A 22,612-nucleotide genomic window follows, 5' to 3' on the forward strand; every position below is an offset into this window, starting at 1 on the left:
CACTCCAGCTTTAGGACGAATTCACGTATTCAAATAACACTCCTGTCTGAAAAAGCAACATAACTTCTTAGGATTCAAGGCATCCTCGGAAACAGATCCTGAGCAGGTTAGAAAACGGTTCGGTGGCACCCTGTACAGGATGGTTCTGTAAAGATCTGTAAGGTGGGAGTGCCCTTGTTAGGAACACAAACACTTTTTAAAGCATTGCTGCTTCTGCTAGTGTGGGCATAAAATATCTGCCAAACGTTGGAAAGAGGGAAGGTAATTGTCGCGCTATAATTTGGAGGCAATTTTAAGCAAAAATAAAGCTGATGTGATTTCGAAATCTGGAGTATGCCGACTGAATCTCATGACTTGGAATGCATGACAGTCACAACCCCTAGTCAATCAATTTTTCACATTACATTTTTAAATTTTTTGTTACAGCAATGTATCAATACTTTAATCTGAAGGGTTTATCAGACTAATTTATTAACTAAAAGTAAAAACAAGCATGTGCTAAACCAATAGGCCAGGCCTATAATGGGGAGCACCTGGATTCTTCCAACCGATGCAGTCACGCGTCCATTTGTCTATGCTATAATTCACTCAGCATTAATGCGCTTAGTCACTCATCCTTGCACTAACACATCTATGCATACACTCATTGACTCATTCTTGCATTCACCAACTCACCCGTCCACACCATCACATAACTATGCTCACCAATCAATGAAGAAGCACTTTAATTGCCATGCATCACTCTTGGTTTCGATGCTATTCTGGGAGAGTGGTTCTGGTAATCAGTGGCCCTGTTGGGTGTGGGAGTGCTGTCAGTAGTGCAAGGCTGCTGGTGCGTGAGTTGGGGTTCAGAATGCTTCCATGTGTCACAGTGCTTCTTGTATCGTGTGGCTACTGCTGTGAGTACTGTCGATATTTAGGGTGGTTTGGGTTTTCCACCATAAGGGTTTTAGTAGTTCTTGGTTTTCTCCTTAAGCCCATGGCTGAAGATACTGTGTGTACATATTTAAAGATGGACACATCTTACTCTTAAAGCACGACTGCAACAATCATTCCTTGGAAGAGCCCTCTTCCTGTGCCTGTGACCCGTGATGATTTAATGCTCCCTGTGCTGGCCAATGATAGGGTAGCATAATTCGCCCAGGTTGGCCTTCCTACTGTGACCGTTCCTGTTTAAACAATGTCGCCTTTAGTTATGGGCAATTGAATTACTTCTTAAGGAGACTAACAAAATTTTTTACAAATCTGCCCATAAAATAGATGATCAACAAAGAGTCAGAGCCAAAGACCCTCACATTCCCATTTTTCCATGTTCACTTGTGGCAGTTGTAGCGCTTAGCCAGTAAAGTAGCGTGAGGTGCATCATTAATGTAATGCCATACATATTCTCTCTACTTAACATTGTACATTCCTTAAAACGGCCTCAGTGACTTTGATAGTAACGACAACTATGAGCACCCCACGTGTAGTCATACAGGGAAATAGGTGCAACGCGCCAAAGGGTGCTTTTTGGATGTAATCTCAGAAAATGACTTACTACTTAACTACTCTGTATACCACATACATTTATAATGATACGGTCACCAATGTTATCTTTTCTTTTGATCAGTCAAACACTACCCAAGTAAAGTGTCACTTTCAGTACATACATTGAGGACCCACTGCTACACGTTACATGCTACCACTCTACCTCACTCCCACTCTACACCACAGCAGATCTCAGGCCCAATACCTTTCAAACATCACTTGATCTACCCACCTAGGTTCAACACCAAACAGACCTCTCAGTACAGAGATCTCAACTGCAGGGAACTTACTACCCCAAAGACCTCTTCACAACAATGCCTAATTTTCCCTCTCTCTCTCTCTTACACAGACAAACACCCCAACAAGACTGCAAAGGCATCAGGGTTTTCATTATTAATATTAAACCACTTTTAACAATTCCTCTTCCTTCACACCCCCTACATAATTTGAATTCCATTCCAAAACGACCATTGCCTCCTTGAAACATACTGGCTCTCTACTGTTCACCAGGTGCCATTGGCTTGTTGTTTGAGGACTTGGCCATATTCTCTAACCTCTTTGAACTCGTCACATCCCTATTGTACCAGGGTATTTCAACATAAATCTACCCACCCAATGCAAAATATCCTCTAATCTCCACTGCTCTTGGAACACTCACTACTGAACACACTCCACATCTATACCTATTAAGGACAAACCACTGGATCTCATCCTAATTTCTGACAAGTTATCCTTCTCTCCGACAACCATCAAATGTCCTCCCTTTGACCATTACCTTACCAAAAAGCGTTACCCCCAATCAGCATTAGACTCTCTCCTTGCCTTCCACTCTAAATCCACAATGATTCTACACCACTCCAGTCAACAAAACTATTCAACATCCTTCAACAGGCTTTTGGGATGCATTATCCCCTGCATACATTTTCTTCAACTACTGAACATACCCAATCCTCTATAATGCCTGACTTTTATACAATAATAACCAAGATGAGAGTACTCTTGTATAAATAGCATAAACATATGACTCTCGAAAACTGTGTGACCTAACTTTCAACAGTGCTACGCGCCTAGGCACTGTCAAACCTAATTCCTATTACTCTGTCCATAACCCAACCATCTTGCATATACAATCACTAACTGAACCTACCCACCACATCCACTATTCATTCAGTCCACACTAAGCTTCAGGCTTTGTGTCATAATTTTTCTCTGAGATTGCCAACATCAGGTACACTACTTGATGCTCCTTCTGTACCATCCTTCACCACTCTAACCTCAATCCAACACCTCTCATATGTCTCCGCGCATCATCCATGAACCTCTTACCCACTGTCAAATTAGCAAATCTATTATATGCCCCATCTAACCCATCAAACCCTCAAACTATTATACCCTTAGTGCTCATCTAAAGTTCTTCTCTGCCTAACTTCAATTTTCAGACACTCCCTTGTAATTGGCATCTACCAACAATCTTTCAAAACAGCGGTGGTATTACCGCTACTTAAAATATCCATAGCTGATCCTTCCTTGCTGTTGGAAATTACCATATTTTGTGACGTGTACCCCCTTGTTTTTTGCCCGGACTGTGTTTGCTGGCTGTAGATCTCTGTGCCCTTCACTCCTGCTGACCAGTGGTAATGTGCCTGTGCACTCCCTATCAACATGATTTCTTGGCATAACTCTGATTTCCATATTTAATTTTCCAATATGTTGATAGTATGTGGTGCAAAAGTGTACACAGGGCTTGTAAGTTAAATGTCACACATGGACTGCAGCACCCATAGTGCAATCCACTACAGTGGCAGTGTAAATATGATTTATTTATTTATTTATTTATTTTTATTTAATTTCTTGTATAGCGCAAGAATCGACCCCGTACGGGGTATCTCCGCGCTTTGCTCACTAAGTTGGTGCAAAAAACAGGGGCATAGCAGAAGAGCTAGAAGTTACAGTGATGGCATTACAGTAGATTATTCTTCTGCAAACAAGTTGGTTTTTAGCCTTTTTCTAAATGATAGATGATTGGTGGTCTGTCTGAGGCTAAGGGGCAAGTTGTTCCATAAAGTCGGTCCCATTAAGGAGAAAGCTCGGCCACCCTGTCTGGTCTTTTTGACAAAAGGGGGTTTTAGCAGAAGTTGATTGCTTGACCGCAGATCTCGGTCCGGTTTATAAAGCTGTAGTTTTTGAGTTAAGTAATTGTGACCGTTTCCAAACAGGCACTTATGGACAGTGCAGCAGATCTTAAATTTAACACGTTGGCGTATAGGGAGCCAGTGTAGTTCTCTCAACAGGGGTCTGGAAGATGTTCTTGAGGGAGCATTCAGGATCAATCTGGCCGCCGTGTTCTGGACCACCTGTAATCGATTGATGGCATCCTCATTGGCTTGTATCAGGAGCCCGTTACAATAGTCTAATCGACTTATGACCAGGGTCTGCACAAGGGTCTTTCTGTAGGTGTCTGGTAAGAGAGGGAAAACTCGTCTAAGCAGGCCAATAGTGCGGAAACAGGCTCCAGCGATCACGTTTACGTGTTCTTTTAGGGTTAGGTTTTGATCCAATTTCACACCCAGATTTTTGACTGTAAGTTTTGGAGAGGGTACAGGTCCTAAGTCCGTAGGCCACCAGTCGGGAGACCAGAGTATGTTAGCTTTCCCAAAGAGCATCACCTCTGTCTTCCCGACATTGCATTGGAGGTAGTTGGAGGCCATCCAATTTGAAACAGCCCTCATACCTTCCGCAAAATTTTCCCTAACATTAGAATTAAGGGCATGGAAAGGGTAGAGGAGTTGGGTGTCGTCGGCGTAAGACACTGGTGTGAATCCATACTTCCTCACAATCTCAGCAAGGGGGGCCACATACACATTAAATAATGTGGGGCTTAGACATGAGCCCTGTGGCACCCCCTTCCTGAGCGCCCTAGAGATGGAATGGTAGGGGCCCAGGCTGACAGATTGTGAGCGTCCGGAGAGGAAACTCTCCAACCATGCCAGGGCTAGACCTCCAATGCCCACTCCTTGCAGTCGGTTCAACAAGATTTTATGAGAAACAGTATCAAAAGCGGCTGACAGGTCTAACAGCACCAGAATCATTGAGTCTCCTCTATCCTGTGACATTTTGATGTTATCAGTTACGGAGAGGAGAGCTGATTCGGTGCTGTAGTTGGGCCTGAACCCAGATTGAGATTGGTCCAGGCCCCCTGTCGCCTCTATGAAACCGGAAATCTGGATGTTAACAAATTTCTCTGCCAACTTGCTCAGGAGGGGCAGAAGAGAGATGGGGCGGAGGTTGGAGAGTTCCGTCCAGGGAGAGATGGTATTTTTACGTATCGGATTCACAACTGCCTCTTTCCATTGCTGCGGAAGTTTACCTTCTTTAAAGGAAAGGTTGAGGATTTTTTGGATGATTGGGCATAATACTCTGCTCAGATTATTTGTGAGTCTGGCAGGGAGAAGATCATGAGGGGAGCCAGATTTCATGTCGCTCAGTAGTGATAAAATATCACTCTCCGTGGCTTCTGGGATGTCATTGAAGGTTTCTGTGGGGGTTTTTTGGCATAAAATACTATGGTTTTCCGAAATATTGGAATGTTTGGCCAGGATTTTATCATAGATAGTTTCGATCTTTTCCTCGAAAAATTGAGAAATTTTATTGCACAACTCTTGGGAGAAGGTGGCGGGGCTTTCGCAAGCCGAAGGATTGGTAAAGGTATTAAGGATTTTATATAGTTCTCTAGTTGAGTTGCCGGCTTCCTCAAGCTGAGATAGTATGCAGGTTTTTCTTGCCTTTTTTATATTTTTATAGTAAGTGGATATTGCCTGCAAGTAGAGTTCCTTACTAGCGGGAGAGTGGTTCTTTCTCCATTGTTTTTCCAGCTTTCGGCATTTTTGTTTCTCTATTTTTAGGGTTTCAGTGTACCATGTTTCTTTTTTTTGCAGATGAGGATTGTTTGACTATCTTTTGTGGGGCTAATAAGTTTATGGTATCCAAAAGAGTATTATTTAGTTTGGATAGAGCCGATTCTGTATTATCAGAATCAGAAATAGTAGGTTCTCTCCAGACTTGCTCAAAAGAGTCCAGGGTGATTTTATGCCATGGTCTCCGTTTAATGCTCAAGATGATAGGGGGATCAGAGGGTTTAGTTAGTTGTAAAAAGGAGAATTCCAGCATACTATGGTCAGACCAGTTAATAGACTTAGGAGGGTGGCATTGTATCGAGGGATGGTTGGTGAATATTAAATCCAAAGTGTGGCCTTTCCTGTGGGTGGGGCCGCTGTTTCTTAAGTGGAGACCCAGAAGAGCAAGGTCAGCTAGAAGAAGTTTGGTATCAGAGTCTTCAGCTACGTCTGCGTGAAAATTAAAATCTCCAAGCAGGATGAAATTTTCTTTAGCTCTCATTTATGGGGCTAGTATTTCCGTTAAAGCTAGTGAAAAGCCAGCATTAGGGCCCGGGGGTCTGTATACTAGGGCGCCTCTCCAGTGATCCTTAGATCTAGTATTAATTTTAAAAATCATAATTTCCATAGTAGGCAGAATTGTTTGTTCTAACACTGATTGCAGACCTACCCTCTGTAGAACACTTATGCTATTTTCACTGCAGCCAGGTTAGCTGCTCCATAGGAATGCACTTGGATGCAATATTAAATGTATTGATTTTACTCCTGGCAAAAACCCTTAAAAATGTAATTCTTGGACTTTTCAAAAAATGTATTACAAGCACAGTTCACTGATGAAGTCTTACTTGCAATAAATGTTTTGGAAAAAGTACTTTAAGAAAGCTAACTTGTCTCTGCTAAAGCATCTGAATGCCCATTTGCATGAGCCCAAAAGTCACCTCGCAACTGACTAACTCCTTGATGAGGTGTGACCATGCTCCCAGAACTGAGACAAAGGCACTGGGTTTTGGGAAAGTATATTGTCCCTCTTGCAAGGATGACCTTCTTGATTGTGCCCAGGAACCTAATTAACTTCAAATCGGTCTATCCTGTCAAAGGCAAATGGTGACACGTGGGCAGGAGTCAGGACCCTCTTTTGTCCTCCAAACCAGATAAGCTCCAATCCTCTTTGGAGAGGAGCTGCCTCCAGAATGGGTTTAGAGTGTGCACAGAGGAGGGGTTACTCATTTCCCTGGCAAAACCTCTGGGGTGGGCATGAAGGCTCTGCACAGGGGAAGAAGGGTTGTGCCATCTTGGATTTCAGCACAAAGTGACACTGTGGCATTGCTTGCAGCAGGACAGCCATAACCATAAAGTGCTGCAAAAGTAGGTACATTTGCCCCAGGGAACTTTGACCGTACTGGTTAAGGAGGGGTCAGGAGTCACCCCCACCCACAGGCTGGTGTCAGGTATAAATCTGGCACTCACAGTCCCCTCTTCTAAACCCTTTCTGGACTGGTCAAAGAACAGAAGATGACTGGGTGTTCTGCCTGTGACCCGAGAAAAGACTAGGCAACTGGACTGGCTCTCTCTGTTGTACCCAGGACAAAGAAGGGAACTCCTAGCGTCATTAAGGCTGACCTCATGTTCAAGGTACAGGGACATAACAAGCTACAAGAGGCCTATTCTGCAACTTCCTAGCTGGCCAGTTCTAACTGCACCTGTCCTGGGCCCCGCTAAACTGAATCTTGACCCCCAATTGCTGTTGCCAAGATCTTGAACCCCTGGCTGGTGTCAAGTGCACTCCTCCTATTTTTCCTGAATCGTGGGACCTTTTGATTTCACAGACCTCGAGAGGACCAGGAACAATCTGCCAAGCCGATCTGATTAAGGTGCATTGCCACTGGGCCAAAGATTCAGTTTACTCCTGCTAAAAGATTTTCTGCAGCAAATCTAACTCAAAGGGACCTCACGGAGAAGGTATCTGGCCTAGTGGAGCCCTCTTTAATTACAGCCTTGTTCCACTGGAGGAATCCAAGGTCGAAAAAAGTGACTTCGTCGAAAATAGAAATCTTCACCTGGTGAAGATGCCAAAAGGATCAAGCAAAGCAAGGGGGCTTCTCTAGGAATGACATTCTAATTTCTTCCACTCAGAGCGTTCCAGCCAAAATTCAACTGCTTCCTTGAGATCTCATCCAACCGTTATCCAATGATGTGGAGCCCTCTTCGGCACAGTCTCACTGAGAATTTTTGGCTTTCATTGTAGAGATTAAGTTTGCAGGTAAAATTTCAACCAGGTCAAACCTGGTTTTTGCATCTGATCTGCACTCTATTAATGTTGGCTTTAACTTGAATCTAGGTACCGGTCAAGTGCAGCCAGATGACTGCAGTTGGTGCATAACGCTTCTTGGTGCTATTTTCACGTTTAATATTTTAAAAATGTATGACGCCGGTTTCCCTTATTAGATGTCATCCTTTTAGTTTCATATTTATTAAAATTTACTCTATTTTCCTAAATTGGGTTGGGCTTTTTCTTGCATTGTATTTTGACTTTATTACTGTTTTGGTCCCGCATAATACTTTACACACTGCCTCTAAGTTAAGCTTGTCCACTCTGTGCCATTGCTATCAGAGGATTGGGCTCAGGTTAATTTTGTGACTTTAGTGGTTAATCCTGGCAAGGATTGCAAGTATTTTTTGAAGTGACTACTCACCCCACTCCATTAGTACTTTCAAATTTCTTACAGTCCCCATTTAACTATAGTCCGTTGTTAGTCCTTCCTTTCATCCCTAGGATACAGGAATGTCTAATCTTCAGTCGACTCATTACATCTCTAAAAAGCTTTTCAACCGCTTCAAGTCTGGCTTCTACGCCCTTCATTCAACAGAAACAGGTCTTTTCCATTTCATCAGCTTAACTTCCCCAAAGACCACAATCACCGCATTTCTATGCTCATTCTTCTTGACCTATCTTCCTTTTTTTAATCTGCAGCCCACCCCATATTAAACTCCTCACTCCAGGCCATTGGTACTAAAGCAAACCTCTATAGAGGTTTTCGTGATACCTACTTGAAAGCTCTTTCTCAGTAGAATGAATAGGAGTGCTTTCCTTGTAGGAGGCCCCCAAGCATCAGGTTTAGGCAAGCTCCTTTTCTCTTTCTACAGCACATCACTTGGTAACATCTCCTTTTTCATTTCTCCCAACATCTCTATGCCAAAATCCTGCATATATGGCTCTCACTGCAATATGATATTCTATTGTATTGCTGTCCAGTTCTTCATGCTGCATACTTCCAAAATGAAGGCCATCAATTTCTATATTCTGCTTCCATCTTACACCCCTATCAACTTCCCTCCTGCCAGCCTGACCTTTTACTGTCGAGAAATCTCGGTGTACTCTATCATTCAATGTACAGCGAGATGTTCACTGCTGCTACCACCGCCACCACAGCAGCAGGATACTGAGTAATGAACATGCCTCCCATTTCATACCAATAAGACACTAATACATTCTCTAGTGCTAATCAAATTATATGTTCGCAACAGCCTGCTGCTGTGCCTCCTCTATATCCTTCTTCCCCACTGGATAAGGTGCCTGACTTCAAAACCAGGACTCTATCCAACTGGCCCTAGACTACCACCCACAAACTTCTTTTTGCTACAAAGTTGGGTGGGTCCCAACTAAAAATAAAGCCATCTACAAGCTGTTGACAACTGTGTTCAAAGTGGTTCTTGATAGTGCCCCACACTACCACAAATATATTAATACCTGCGAGAACCCACCCCCACTCCCCATCACCCATCTCCCTCCAGCCCAGGATCTGCAAGCCACAGAGGAGGACTTGAAGGTCACACCTAAACCACATTGGGCAGCATGAAGATTCAGGTTTCTCCACCTGCACGGCCCCATCACTGGCGCACAATGCTTCCTGATATCCCAGCCTGCCACAAACCAAGAGAAACAGTCTAAAGAGCCATCTCTTGAGGTCAGGGCAAAGGAATTCATAAAGACAATTAGCATATCCGAACTGTAAAGATGTCTAGCATCAAGTGATACCATGTAATCTGTTTTTATATTGTAAGTGTATTGCTAATCAGTTTTCACACATCATGATTTTTGCACAATGTCTTAATCCCTTGCTCTGAGTAGGGGCGTAGCTTGGTCTTTAAGCTTGGGGGGGTGTGAGCTTCAGATTTCAAGACCATCACTCAGGCACATAATGTTAAAATACATTATAGGACAAGCAGGGTGCATGAGAGGGGGGCTAAGGGGCAGTGGAAAGGGAGAGGAATGTGGATTGGTAGGGTACTAAGAGAGAAAGCAAAATAATATGTAATATAACCAACCTTTTTAGGACTTTCGAAACAGAGATGAGAGATAGAGTGTGTGTGTATGTGTGTGTTTTTGTCAGTGTGTGCACGCAACAATCCGAGGTGAAATCTGACAAACACCTCACTATACACGACTGAAAGCACCTGTTCGTGCTTCATCAGAAAATACATTATAGGGCGGTGTAACACCCCAAACACCCCCCTAAAGCCACGCCCCTGACTCTGGTTTGTGTTCCCCACCTTAACTGCATTTCATTCTGTATACTGCCTCTGCATTTATGTATAGCATTTCTGCTCAAAATCCCAGGCTGCTCATATCAATTAAAGAAACAGATAAAGTAAGTATTAAGGTGACTTGGTAACACAGTGTAGAATGTCGCACATACATGAAATCATAGGATTAACAACGTTTTCGCACCATTTTGGGTGCATCAACGTAAAGTTGAATTTATTTTTCTTAAATTGGTCTCAGCTATAAAAGGTACAAATCGACATTAACCAGATAAAATGCCAAAAACTTTTCCTGAGAAAAACACCAAAAGCATCGGAAACTCCTTCATGTAAAGTCAAACAAAGCGACAGGAAGTGTTTTCGATATTACAGGTTTTTCTAGTGAGATAGGATTGTCATTCAGGGTTAATTTATGGCTCTGCCACCATACAGTTAAAATGTTCAAGGAGGGTCCATTGTAAACGAGTGCGGAAGGAAGGGCGGCTGGAACATAAATGTGGCTTCAGATGACTTCCTTCTGATTCATGAAAAGATACTGCTTTTTTATCTTCTTTAGCTCTTTAAAGCATTCTGACAGACTCTCAGGCTCCTCTGAGGGCTTTTTGCAAAGCTTAAGCAAATATTTATCTCTCACTGTGAGGTGAGTCAGAGGGAGGCGCGAGCTCTTATCTACAATGTTACAACAGGGCGGGCCCTAACCCCTGAGCCGCATCATGCTTAGATGTATACATTGCTTTGTGAAGGTCTATGTACCCATTAAACGGCGGAATATACTAATTTCTAATCTAAATAATCAGAGTAAAAAGGTCGAACATTCACTATCAAACTGGGATTTCAAAATGTGTTTCCACAAGCCATAGTACTGCCGCCTATTTCCTTAAAAGGCGGGTTATTGCTCAGAATTGTAAATCAGGCCACTGCAGGATTGAAGTACTCTTAAAACAGTCACAGGCGACCAGGGAGAAGCACACCCCAGGAGCAGAGATCATCCCAGGCAGGTCCTTCCGGTCAGCTGGTAGATGACGTCACTCATCCTGGCAGGCAAGGCCCAGCTCCTACTGAGGGCGGATAGGCACAGGCAACCCACGGTTATGAAGATCAGGCTCACTTATGCCAATTTCCAAATGCAATAGAGCAGCTCCTTGGCTGGTATTTCATTCTGTTATTCATGGGCAGGACAGAAGAGGCACTTTTTGGGCTCTTGTCCAGTCTCAGTTTATCACATCACTAACATGCAAGACTTTCTAGTCAGTTGGACCATGGCTTTCTACTCATTGATACCTTCTCTTCTCCTGCTCTGTTCACTCCACCTCCTCTAGCAGGCAGGTAGGTGTCCCTTCTCTCCACATGTCAAACGGAAAGGGGCTTTCCAGGGCCTTCCCTGAATTTTGCCAGGTATGAAGGGGAATAGCTACTATGTCTCCAATCCTGGATCTTCAGAGAAAGCAAACTGTACAAGATGTCACACCAAGCCCATTACTGTATCTAGGCAGAGGTGGGACCTGAGAGTGTTTGAACATTCCTTGGACCAGCCCTGAGTCACTACTGCAGCGGTCAACAGATCTTTGCTTCTGCATGGACTATTGGGCCCTCAGTTCCATCATGAAAACTAGTGGTACCCTACCTACATGCTGACGAGCTTGTGAACAGATTAGGAGCGACCAAAAGTACTTCACTACTCTACATCGCAAAAAGTGGCTCCTGGCTTTTTGACCTGGTGCCAAGCGGAAGACTGCATTCTCCACGCAGACAGTCTTGATCAGTTTAAGGTTATGCCATTTAGGTTAAAGAATGCTCTTGTGAACTTCCAGCACCTGCTCAATTAGGTGTTGTCTGGCCCTGAGGATTTCTCTATGGCATAAATGGATGTAATTGCGGTCTTCAGTAGTTCATGGGATGATAGCACGAGGCACTACTGTACTGTAGGTGCTGGAGAGACCGGAGGGGGCCAAACTGACCATCAAGGCTACAAAGGGCCAGGGAATTTAGTCTTGTGTGATCTATTATGGACATCAGGTCAGGAGTGAGACGATTCTCTATTTAAAGGTGAAATTACAGGCAGGGCTGAGGGATTGCCTGAGATGAGAGCATTTTAGGCCTCACTTGGTGCTATAGAAACTTTGTGACCAACTTTTGGGCCTGATCTGCCCCTTTCACAAGCCTGACCTCGGGAAGCAACAAGCAGCTCAACAAGGTGACTTAGACTGAGGAGTGTCAGTGACTGCACCCGCCTGCAATGGGATGTCTGGGGTGGCCTATGAGACCCCCTTCACCTCCTCCAGAAAACTGCCATCAGACAGCCCACTGACAGTGCGCCTCCTGAGAGCTTATTTGTCTCTGTGCCCATGTCTGTAATACGTTACAGGCAGAGAGGAAAAGGGATTCTCTCATTGAGGAAAAGTCCTCTGAAGATAGCACTGTAATACCAAAGTGCCCCAGGGCTTGCAAAGCAGGCGCAAATGCCTATAGTGCCCCGTGGGCACTTTCATAAAACGGCCCTGGGTGTATAAGACTCTGCGGTCCTTGGCCCGGTCCTTGGCCCGAAGTAGCACCTTTTGTAATATGGCTCTATATTCCTTACTTTTTACACTGGTCATAAAATGTTGGCTTGAAGAATTGGCTTTTCTTCTTCCATTATTAAATCTAAGTCAATTCCAGTCTCACTGTGTTGGGTTGACTAGGCTCCCAGAATACAATGGCCCAAATTCTGAGTTGTAGGGTACATGTAAATTGCAGGACAAATGGGAGTTTGGGCAGGGATCAGAATTCCAAGTAAAATATCACACCACGTCCTTCTTCATTGACAATTGTTGCCAGAAAAAACGTGGCAAAATGTGTTGGGAGAAAAAGCAGAAAGGAAGGCGAAATGTGCACAATTCAGTGCCTTTTCTGAATTTTTATGCACATTCCTGCCTGGAAAAAATCAGATAAGAAGTATTTACTACACAGTGAGTGCCATCCCCAGTACCCAGAATTGAGGCCAATGTGCTACCCTCTGCTTCTTCCATGCGGCTGGGGGACCTCTTTGTAGCACACCGTTGTATTCATTCCTGGATTGTGTGTACTGTTATATCACTTCCTCTAAGCCTAGTATGCAGCTCCTGGGAGCATATATGTGCAAGAAGAGGCTTGAAATGTTCTTAAATGCTGCTGCTAACCCCTGGCCTTAAACTGACAGAAGGCTGAATTACCATAGTTACAACTGTCTGGGCTGGCAGGGAGACGGATGTTTTTATTTTATTTCAGGCACACATTACCACAACTTAACTTCACAACCAAGACAAGATAAAGGTACACCCCAGGCCTGCTTTCTCAGCTCTAGCACATACTTGTGAAGACCAGAGGATTTCACAAAAGTACATGTTGAATTAGGAAAAAGTAGATTATATTTTCCAAAACTTTTAAAATAACATTTTCACATTTCTTATGGTGCTTCTTTTGCATATATTAGCATTGCATTTGGGTAAGATCTTCATTTATTCATAAGATGATGGGGAATTAACTTTTTGTTCACCGTCAACCAGTTGCACATGCAAACCGTGACATCTTAGAGACACATACACACACAATAAAGACGGAGACAAAGAACTACAGGGCACAACACTTCTGGAGGGCAGGGTTCTAGGTCGCCGTGTCCCGACAAACTGGTCCATCTGGTCTAGGGTTCGGTTATTAACATGGCTGAACCAACTGTATACATTATAAACTATGCCATGATCCATACACCAAATTTGTAATCCAAGTCTCGTTTATGGTAGACAATAACTGAGAACAATCTCAATATAGCTCTTATGGGAATTTCAATGCAACTCATTTTAGCGACCTCTTAAACAATACACTTTTAGCTGCGCCCAGTTGGGGCATACTTCCATTAGATTTTTTTCCAAGGTTTTTTTGTGGTCTACATCAGAAAAATGTGAGGTATTGACCAGATAGCCACAATGTAAGTCACTAAACAAATCTACAATTATGATCCAGTGAGCGCAAGGGAAGAGAGTGCATGGTTCCAGGATCTGTATCACGATGGGGATACAGTCTGTATGAATTAACTGGCCACATAGCTCAACATGCGGTTTTCGTTATCACAGTCCAGATTATCCTATGCGTCAATTCGAAGTTTTGTGTCTTGCTTAGCTGGACTTCAATGTTTCTTTCTGACAGGTTCCTCCAACAATTTCTGTTTCAAGAGCTACTTATGTTAAAAGAAAATCATCCCAAACTACTATTATTATTATTGGAGATTTAATACCGATCACATCACACAAGATTACATTATCGGCCATCATATGCAAGATTACCACCAGTGATCACCTTAGTGCATCTAGCATGGATCCCAGCAGTAATGTAAACATGCTTTGTCAATGTGGAATGTGATGCCTCAACATGGGTAGTTCATAACAGTCATAGCTGCAATGCCCCTGGCACCAAGATAATCATAAAAGTCTCTCCAAACAACAGCTAAAGAGGTCTGAAAATGCACACATTTTTGTATCGGAAAGAAAATGTTGGCAGACATACATTAATTATTTACCCAATCAAATGCTTGGAATGTAATATGCTGGGCTGAACACAAGAGAGCTACTTATGAGCAGCTAAAGAGCTACCAGAACCTAGCGTGCTATTCGTTGGGGAAGCTTGCAACTTGCTATAGTATAGAATATCTTTGAAGTCCCTAGCAGCACCAATAACGGCGGCATCTTTGTATTTTTATATGAAGCTCGAATGCTGTGAATAGTACAACACTGCCACCCAGTGCTTCAAGGTATGTATTAATATGTAGCTGAACATAAGGCTTACAGGAGAAACCATAATGCATTGCACAGCTCCTGTTTCCTATGATGAGGTTACTGTCTACGAGTTTTCCGAAGAGCAAAATTAAGCACTGGCAAAGCCAATGTCTATCTTTAATATCTAAACACAGGCATTCAGATAAATGCTATTTACACATGTTGCATGCACAAATACTTTTTAGGATATTCAAACATGCATATTTGCTTTGCCAGTGCAGTGGGCATTTCAAGACTCATCGCATGTCCCTCAGTAGGGGCTCGCAGTGAACGAGCAATTACTTGTCAAATGTTCAAAAAGACCAAATTTTTACCAGAGGGATAATCGTGGTAGTTCTACAAGAAGACACGGGATGTAGGACCCCCGCTCTGTTGTCTTGGAGAGCAGAGCACTATCAGTCTGTGTCTGTGCCGAACTACCACGATTATCCCTCTGGTAAAATTGTATTTTTGAAAATTTGACAATGAATTACATACCTTAAAAACCCTTATTTGTGTGGCCTGGTATTCCAACAGGCTAAAGAGGTTTATATCTTGGGTTTTTTCCTTTCCTCCCTTCTTAGAACCAAGGATTAGATTTTAAAACATATCCGGTCTAGACTGAAGGGATCAACAAACAATACAACGTGGCATCACACTGCTCATTGTGTGCAATGAAGAAGCACCTCAGTCATCGGTGGTGAGTGCAGTCCTTTCTGATATTTTCAAATTGAATCTAACTAGAGTAGTTGAACGGTATGATCTGGGGTGTAAGCATAATGTTGGAGTATGAATGAAAGTTTCACTGTAAACCACCTTATCCAATTTACGAATTGACATAAAAATGGGGATGTGGCACTTCATGCCGGGGCTTTTTGAAGTGAGACAGGAGCTTATTTCTTATTGTTTAACAAAAGGTTAGATTGTGTTATGGGAAAATTTAGCTAGGAATGTATTCCTAAATCATTTCCATATTTCTCTCTTCCTAGATTCATAGTTATCAACTTTTAGTTTTTCTAAAAGGGAGGCTTTTAACCCTCTAAACTCTTTGGTCCCGAGGAAGGTGGGGCTCATAGTGCCAAGACCACCGAAACGCATTGACGCTGTGTTTTTATAGCTGAATCCAGCTACGAGAAAGGAAGCTGCAAAAATAATGGACAGCAACAAAGTTATGGTTTCTACGTAATCAGTTGGATCAGACACTGTAACAGTAGTTTTCTCTACTGTACAATAGGGCCTCCCCATTACCTTCTTTACTTAATTTTTTTTCTCTCTAAGAATTATTTTTATTATTGTTGAATTATTTTGCAAATGTTTTTACTGATTTTTTCATCATTGAATATGTATGTAACACAACACAAGTTTTGAGTAGGCTTCTCATGTACCTTAGGTAGAACTTGTACAACTTGTAATTTTTTTAAATATGTATTAGAACTTCTTGCGTTAGACTAGTTAAGTCTTCAAATGAACTGTGTGGTACCTTGACTAGGCACTGTGTTTTTATATCAATTGGATCTTTTTAAATTAAAATATTCTGCCACTACATTCTTGGACTTGGTGGTGTTTCAGTTGAGGGGTTGTGTTATATGTGTAGCCCCTGCCTTTCGGGGTGTTATGTATGCAATTGAGGTGCGGTGTGTATAAGTTAGTGCAAACTTTTTTTTCCCCTAAAAGAATTGATATTTCATCATCCAACACATTGAGACCAGTTTGTGTGTCAAGCGCATTACAGTTCGGTTGGGTAGATTTTTCAAGTCACTAGACCTGCAGATCTGGTAACATGTTAATGATTTCTCAGGGCCGATCAGTACTGCCTTGGAAGTGACAGACCAGGGCCGCTTAAAAGTGCCATCCCAATGCACTGATATCACTTATCAACATTCTCCTTGCACAACCTCAGAGGCAAAGTGTTGATCAACTGGTAGGAACATGGTGCCTTATATAACTTGGGACCTTTTTATATGCTAGAGTCGGCTCTACAGATTGGGGAGGTGGGAGAGCACAGAGGAATCTTTGGTTACGTCTAGTACCCACTCAAAATTACGTCACCACTGTAAGCAAATTGTTCTTCTAATGGAAACCTCGAACTGAGATTGCTCACTTGAAGAATGCATACTTAAAATTACCACCCAAGGTGGACTCAAACCAAAAGTTCTGTAAGACCGAGCGGGCAGTGACCTTCCAGATGGATCCAACTGTTGAGGCAATAGTGCTTTGTGAATGCATGCACAAACACCCACATAGAAGCTTGGTAAATGTCGAAAACAGTTAACCTTGCTGTTGTTGATGGCCTTGGCCCAGGTGGAGTGGGCCCTGCAGGCCGGTAGGTTGTTTCCTGGCAAGTACAAAGGAGAATATGATACAGAAGGCTAGCCATCTTGACATGGTCCTCTTTGTATAACCTATTTCTTTACCCCACAGAAACACACCAAAAGCTAATTACCCACACAATGGTATTTCATGTGATCAGTGTAAAAAAGCCCAGAGCCCTCCTAGGGTCAATTTGATTGAGTGTCTCCTCCTCTTTCGAGGAGTGAAGTGGTGTAAAAACCGCAGGTAGAGTGATCGACTACCCAACATCTAGGGAGTCACAACCTTCAATAGGAAGGCTGCGCTGCTTCCCAGTACCAATTTGTCCGGAAAGTGAGTGCAGTAGGGTGGTGACACTGAAAGCACCTGTAGTCCACCAACTCAAAGTGCTCACATAATTGCAAGGAGGAAGACTGCTTTTAGAGTCAAGAGTTATAAAGAACAGCTGTGCATCAGCTTGCAGGGCATGCATATGAAAAACGTTAAGACCACATTCAGGTCCCACTGCTGCATAACAAAGGACTTGCTTTGAAGTCAAACCATTTATAAAATATGTGTGAGCCAGAGACAAACAACTATAGTTGATCAGGCAAACACAAAGGCTGAAAGGGCCAAAAGGTAACCTTTCAACATGCCCACCCAAAGAACTAGCAGGGCCAACGAAGGTGAGGAAAATTGAATTTTGCCTTGTCATATGTGCCTACGTGTTCCCCATCCTATGTTATATGTGCATGATCGATATGCATATATCCCCCTATGATCGATTAAAGACGCAATTATAGTTGTGTCCAACTCTAGTATGCCAGTTTCCAGTTCTCGTGAAAGCAACGAGTATTAGGCCTATGTTGCCACGTTTTACATTGTGCACGTTAATTCATTGAATTGTCCCCGTTTCTAGGCCTCAAAAGGGCCCGGACACCAGATTCAAGCTCCAGTCTCCTGAACCCACTCCGAGGAGCGATGCAGCCCCCACCTGCATCCCTGACCCTTCACTTACTTCCTGCCGCGCAGCGCGGTGCCCGGCCTGGCTCTGCCTGCCTGTCTGCCAAGAATATGTTATGCCTCTAGTTATCAGTTCAGCTCTCCGTCTTCACATTCCTAAGCTAGCAAACCGCATAAACAGCTTCAGCTATAGTCTAGTCTTTCTGTCTCCATGCAAGTGAATTACTGTATTAATATTCATGGAAGATTCATAGCACACGCAATACATGTAGAATATATGCATGCACCAGCCTTAGTATCAAGTAGCCTTTGCCCTGATAACTTTTAGATTCTATCAACATGTACTCCAAACACCAGATACCAGATATGCTATAGGTACATGTCGTCCTGACACCGCAGACTTTAGTCTCCTCCTCTAGTGCAGAAGTCATAGCCCCCAGCTCTCCCAGTCACACGTCATTGTCCGTTTGCGCGCACCACTAGGTTAAAGGTTCCAGCCGCTCAGGTAGCCCCCTCCATGTATCCACCCACTTCATGACACTTCTGTGACGTTCTCATCACATGTCTACGTGCACGCCCTGTGTACGCCTTCTTTTCACGCCCATGTGTTCTTATCTTACACTTGTCACTTGTTACGCCTACTGTATGTAATGTAATTGTGATGTTTTACTATATATACCTTCTACTGTTAATGAGACGTTGCAGCTGCCTTCTATGCCATTCTATTTCAGGCTGTTCCGATCCTGTCCCTTCCCTTGTGCCTGATTAAAGCCTGTTAGACTCAGATACCCCGGATCCTGCCTCTTATTTATTGAGCTATCTGTTATTATTAATGTATTAAAAAATAGTACCGGTAATTAATTATTTATTTACCACATAAATGGCGCCCGAATAGGTACGAGCCCCTTCCCCACGCGCCGGCGATGTAACGCAGGCCCCCTGACCCTTCTACAGCCGTGACGGAACTCTACCGTGCACGTGCAGATATTTCTGCTTCATCAAGTCTCCCTCAGGCCCACGGAGGAGACGGAGACTGCGGTCCGGCATCCAGACGAGGCGGTGAGGAATGCATTCCGTCCCGACCAGAGCCCAAGCCGAGAGAGCAAGGTCCGAGGTATCCGGAGGCCCACCTGTTTCTGAAGTCCGAAGTTCGAAGCGCATGCGTAGTAACCAGACGTCGTAGCAGTCCAGTCCAGTCCCAGGCCTTCAGTTTCTGCTTCCCGGTGAGTACCGTTGCGGGGGAAGTATCTAGACAGGTTCATCAGTTTGTTCCTGGTCCGATGGGTTTGGGTACACAGATCCAGTCCGAAGTATTCACCTAGGTGGATACGGTATGACGTGTCTCTTTACGAGACCGGTATGTTCTGTACTGTTTTAGCAGTGCATCCAGTAATTCTAGTAAGTCCGTTCTCGAGAAATTCAAGTGTTATGTTTTCAGTGTATCAGGTAGTATTCTGTTCGAACTGTTATTAATGTATTTCTATGTCGTGGTATGAGTGATTTGTTTGCCATTTCATTACTGTGATTATTGTGTATTGTGTTCGCAAGTACAACTCAGACATGCCTCTGTTTTCGAAGTTACGTCAGATAAAAACTAGAAAAGGGTTACTCGAAGAAGCAGTTCCTGTCCCTCCTAGGGACAGTCCTGGACATTTCATGTATCACAAGCATGGCTTAGATGCCATGTTATATCTAGACTTATGGGTGGATTACACGAAGGATCTTGAAGAGAAATATAGATGGCCTGTATCAGGTACATGGGATGCCGAGTGCATCATGCGAGTAGAAGAAGCATTATGGAAAAAGAAAGCCAGACAATCCCAGAAAGATGCCATCGAGTTATGGCGCAAAGAATCTCATAGAAGAACCGAAAAAGAATTCAGAAAAACAGAATTAAGTAGGGACTCCTCAGAAAAAGCCCAAGAAAGGGAATTAATCGAAGAAGGTGAACGAGTTAGAGCAGAACAGTCAGACAGACAGAGAAATGCCCTTATTAAAGGTATGTATCCTCTTCTTGCCGAGGGCTTGCCGAAGGCAACCCCGGAAGCACCCTGTAATTTACCGCCACCATTGGTCCCGATTAAGCTACGTCATAAACCGACCGCAGCTGAAATTTTTCTTTCGTCCTACTTGGACGACACAGTCCCAGCATATGCAAATCGTATTCCTCCCGCTCACCCTCAGCATCCTGTAAATAATGTAATTCCTGTTCCTCCAGCCACTGGTCCCGGGGACCAAGTTAATGTGCCAGTACCCCCGGACCAGCCCATATTAAATGTACCCGGTTTGCCAGTCACTTTACCAGCACGTACAGTATTAACTGACGATTCTAGTTCAGGAGCAGCGGGGGGAGGTGCTCCTATCACCCCGCCTCAAGTAAGACGACTGACGCCGCGAGAAGCAGCGTTACAGCGTACGCCAAAAGTGGCTACATACACAGACCTCAAGCGACTTCTTACTGACTGTATATATGATCCAGTTCCAGGCGAAGATCACATGGTATTATATTCAGTACGTTTAAGAAGGGTTGCCAACTTTTTGGTCACCCTGCCCGACATGAAGGAACATCTAGACAGAATATATCGTTTTGTCCGTACAGGGGAGAATCCAGGAAGTATTCACGAAGCTATGGCACACAGAAAAGCCGAGATTCAACATATGATTTTACAGTTCTTGATTAACTGTTTAATAAGAGAGCAAGATTATCCTGATAAAGACAAAGACGAGATGAAAGGCCTGACCAGGTGGAGTGACAATATAGCCGAGGGAAAACACAAGACACAAGGTAGTGTAGAAAGTATGTACAAGAAAATTCGTAAGGAAATTATAAGTATACACCAGAAGGAGGAAGCAAAAAGAGGAACCGAGAAAGAGAATGACTCTTCTAGTGAAGAGGTAGACAGCGAGAATCCCTCCAGAATAGCGTACGTAGGTAGAACTAGATTTTCCGACAGACATCCACGCCTAGATTACAAGAAAGTTTTTCCTTCTCCAGTACCAGAACAGTGTTCTCTTGAACAAGTATTCCAGGCCACCGATCCAATTCTGAAATCACGAATAGGTTATAGCGAGCTTAGTACAATGCATGAACAAGAACTAGCCCGATCAGCAGTCTGATGGACTAGTGATTCTACCACGTTTCCAGATGAAATAGTGGCCCAAACGTTTCTGAAACTGCCCCCAGCCGAGCAGCGTCTGGTGGGTACGTATATGATCCAGCACCTCATTACACTGTATGAGGATCAGCATTCTGATCCAGGTCCTTTACATGATGTACTGAACGAGTTACTCCTAAACAGATGGAAAGGTCTAGGTACCGATTTAATTAGTGTCATATTAGAACAGCGCCACAAATACAGAACGTTCCTGAATCCACATTTTGTTTCCGTTCCACCCCCAGAAAGAAAATCATTCTACATAGACAGACAGAATCCGTTACGAGAAGTACATCCAGTTAAGGGAGAGGGGGGTGATCTAGAACGAGTATTTGTTTACACCCCTATCATGAAAATAGAACTTCTTGAAATGAAAAAGTTAATACCCTGTCACAATAAAGATCCAGCAGGGTTCCACCGTGAATTAAAGGACATGCTCCGTATGGGAGAATACTCGTATCCCGATATCATTAAAATGTTAAAGGTCCTGTTGCCTGCGGGCATATATGAAAAACTCAAAGAAAAAGAATGGGAGGTGGGAGAGAAAAAGATAGATTGGACCGCATTAGAAACTGAAGATAACACACGAGTTCCAGGTACCGGTCTTGGGGATAAAGCTAAAACATTGCCCAAATTGTTAATACAAGTCTTGCCAAGATTACTAGCCACGAAAAAGGAAGACTGGGATGCCATCTCAGCCTGTAAACAGAAACAAGACGAAGATACTAGTGATTTTTATTCTAGATTTGAGAAATGTTTCATTATTAATAGTGGTCTGAAAACAAGTAGTGAATCGTATCCACATCTTTTTGTTACCAAGCTAGTTGAGAATTCAAGTCCACAAGTTAAAAATCGAGTACTGAAAGTCGAAAGTACCTGGCAAGCTAATACTCCGTCACAAATGCTCCAGATGCTACAGTACCACCAGAACAGAATTAGGGAGGAGCAGGAACATGAAAGGAGACGTATGAAAGACACGAAAATGAAAGTACTAGTTGCACAATCTGTTCCGCAAGACAGTCAGAAGAGGGGTCCGAATCAAACTAGTCATCCTGCAGCTCCCGTTAAGGGGACATGCAATTACTGTAAACAGCCAGGTCATTATATAAATGAATGTGCAGTTCTGAAACACAACATAGCTACTGGCAAAACGAAAGAGAGACCACGTCCACCTAGACAAGAACAAGTTTCACAGACTTCCCAGCCGCAGAATGCACCACAGACAGTTACAGTACCGCAGCCTATAGCTGCAACACAACACGTTACGCAGCAGATGTACCAGTACGCACAGTCAGAGTATCCAGATTATCAGCCGTATTCATGAAACAGCCTAGAGAGGGAGGTTGGCTTGCCTCTCATCGAGATTCCTGTAGATCAAGAGGGTCCCTATGTACACAGTCAAGTATTAGGGAAAGACAGAAAGTTTCTGATTGATACAGGGGCAAGTAGGACTACCATCAGTCATGACGAGGTTCCA

Source organism: Lissotriton helveticus, chromosome 4_1 (genome assembly GCF_964261635.1).
Source record: "Lissotriton helveticus chromosome 4_1, aLisHel1.1, whole genome shotgun sequence".
Classification (NCBI taxonomy): domain Eukaryota; kingdom Metazoa; phylum Chordata; class Amphibia; order Caudata; family Salamandridae; genus Lissotriton; species Lissotriton helveticus.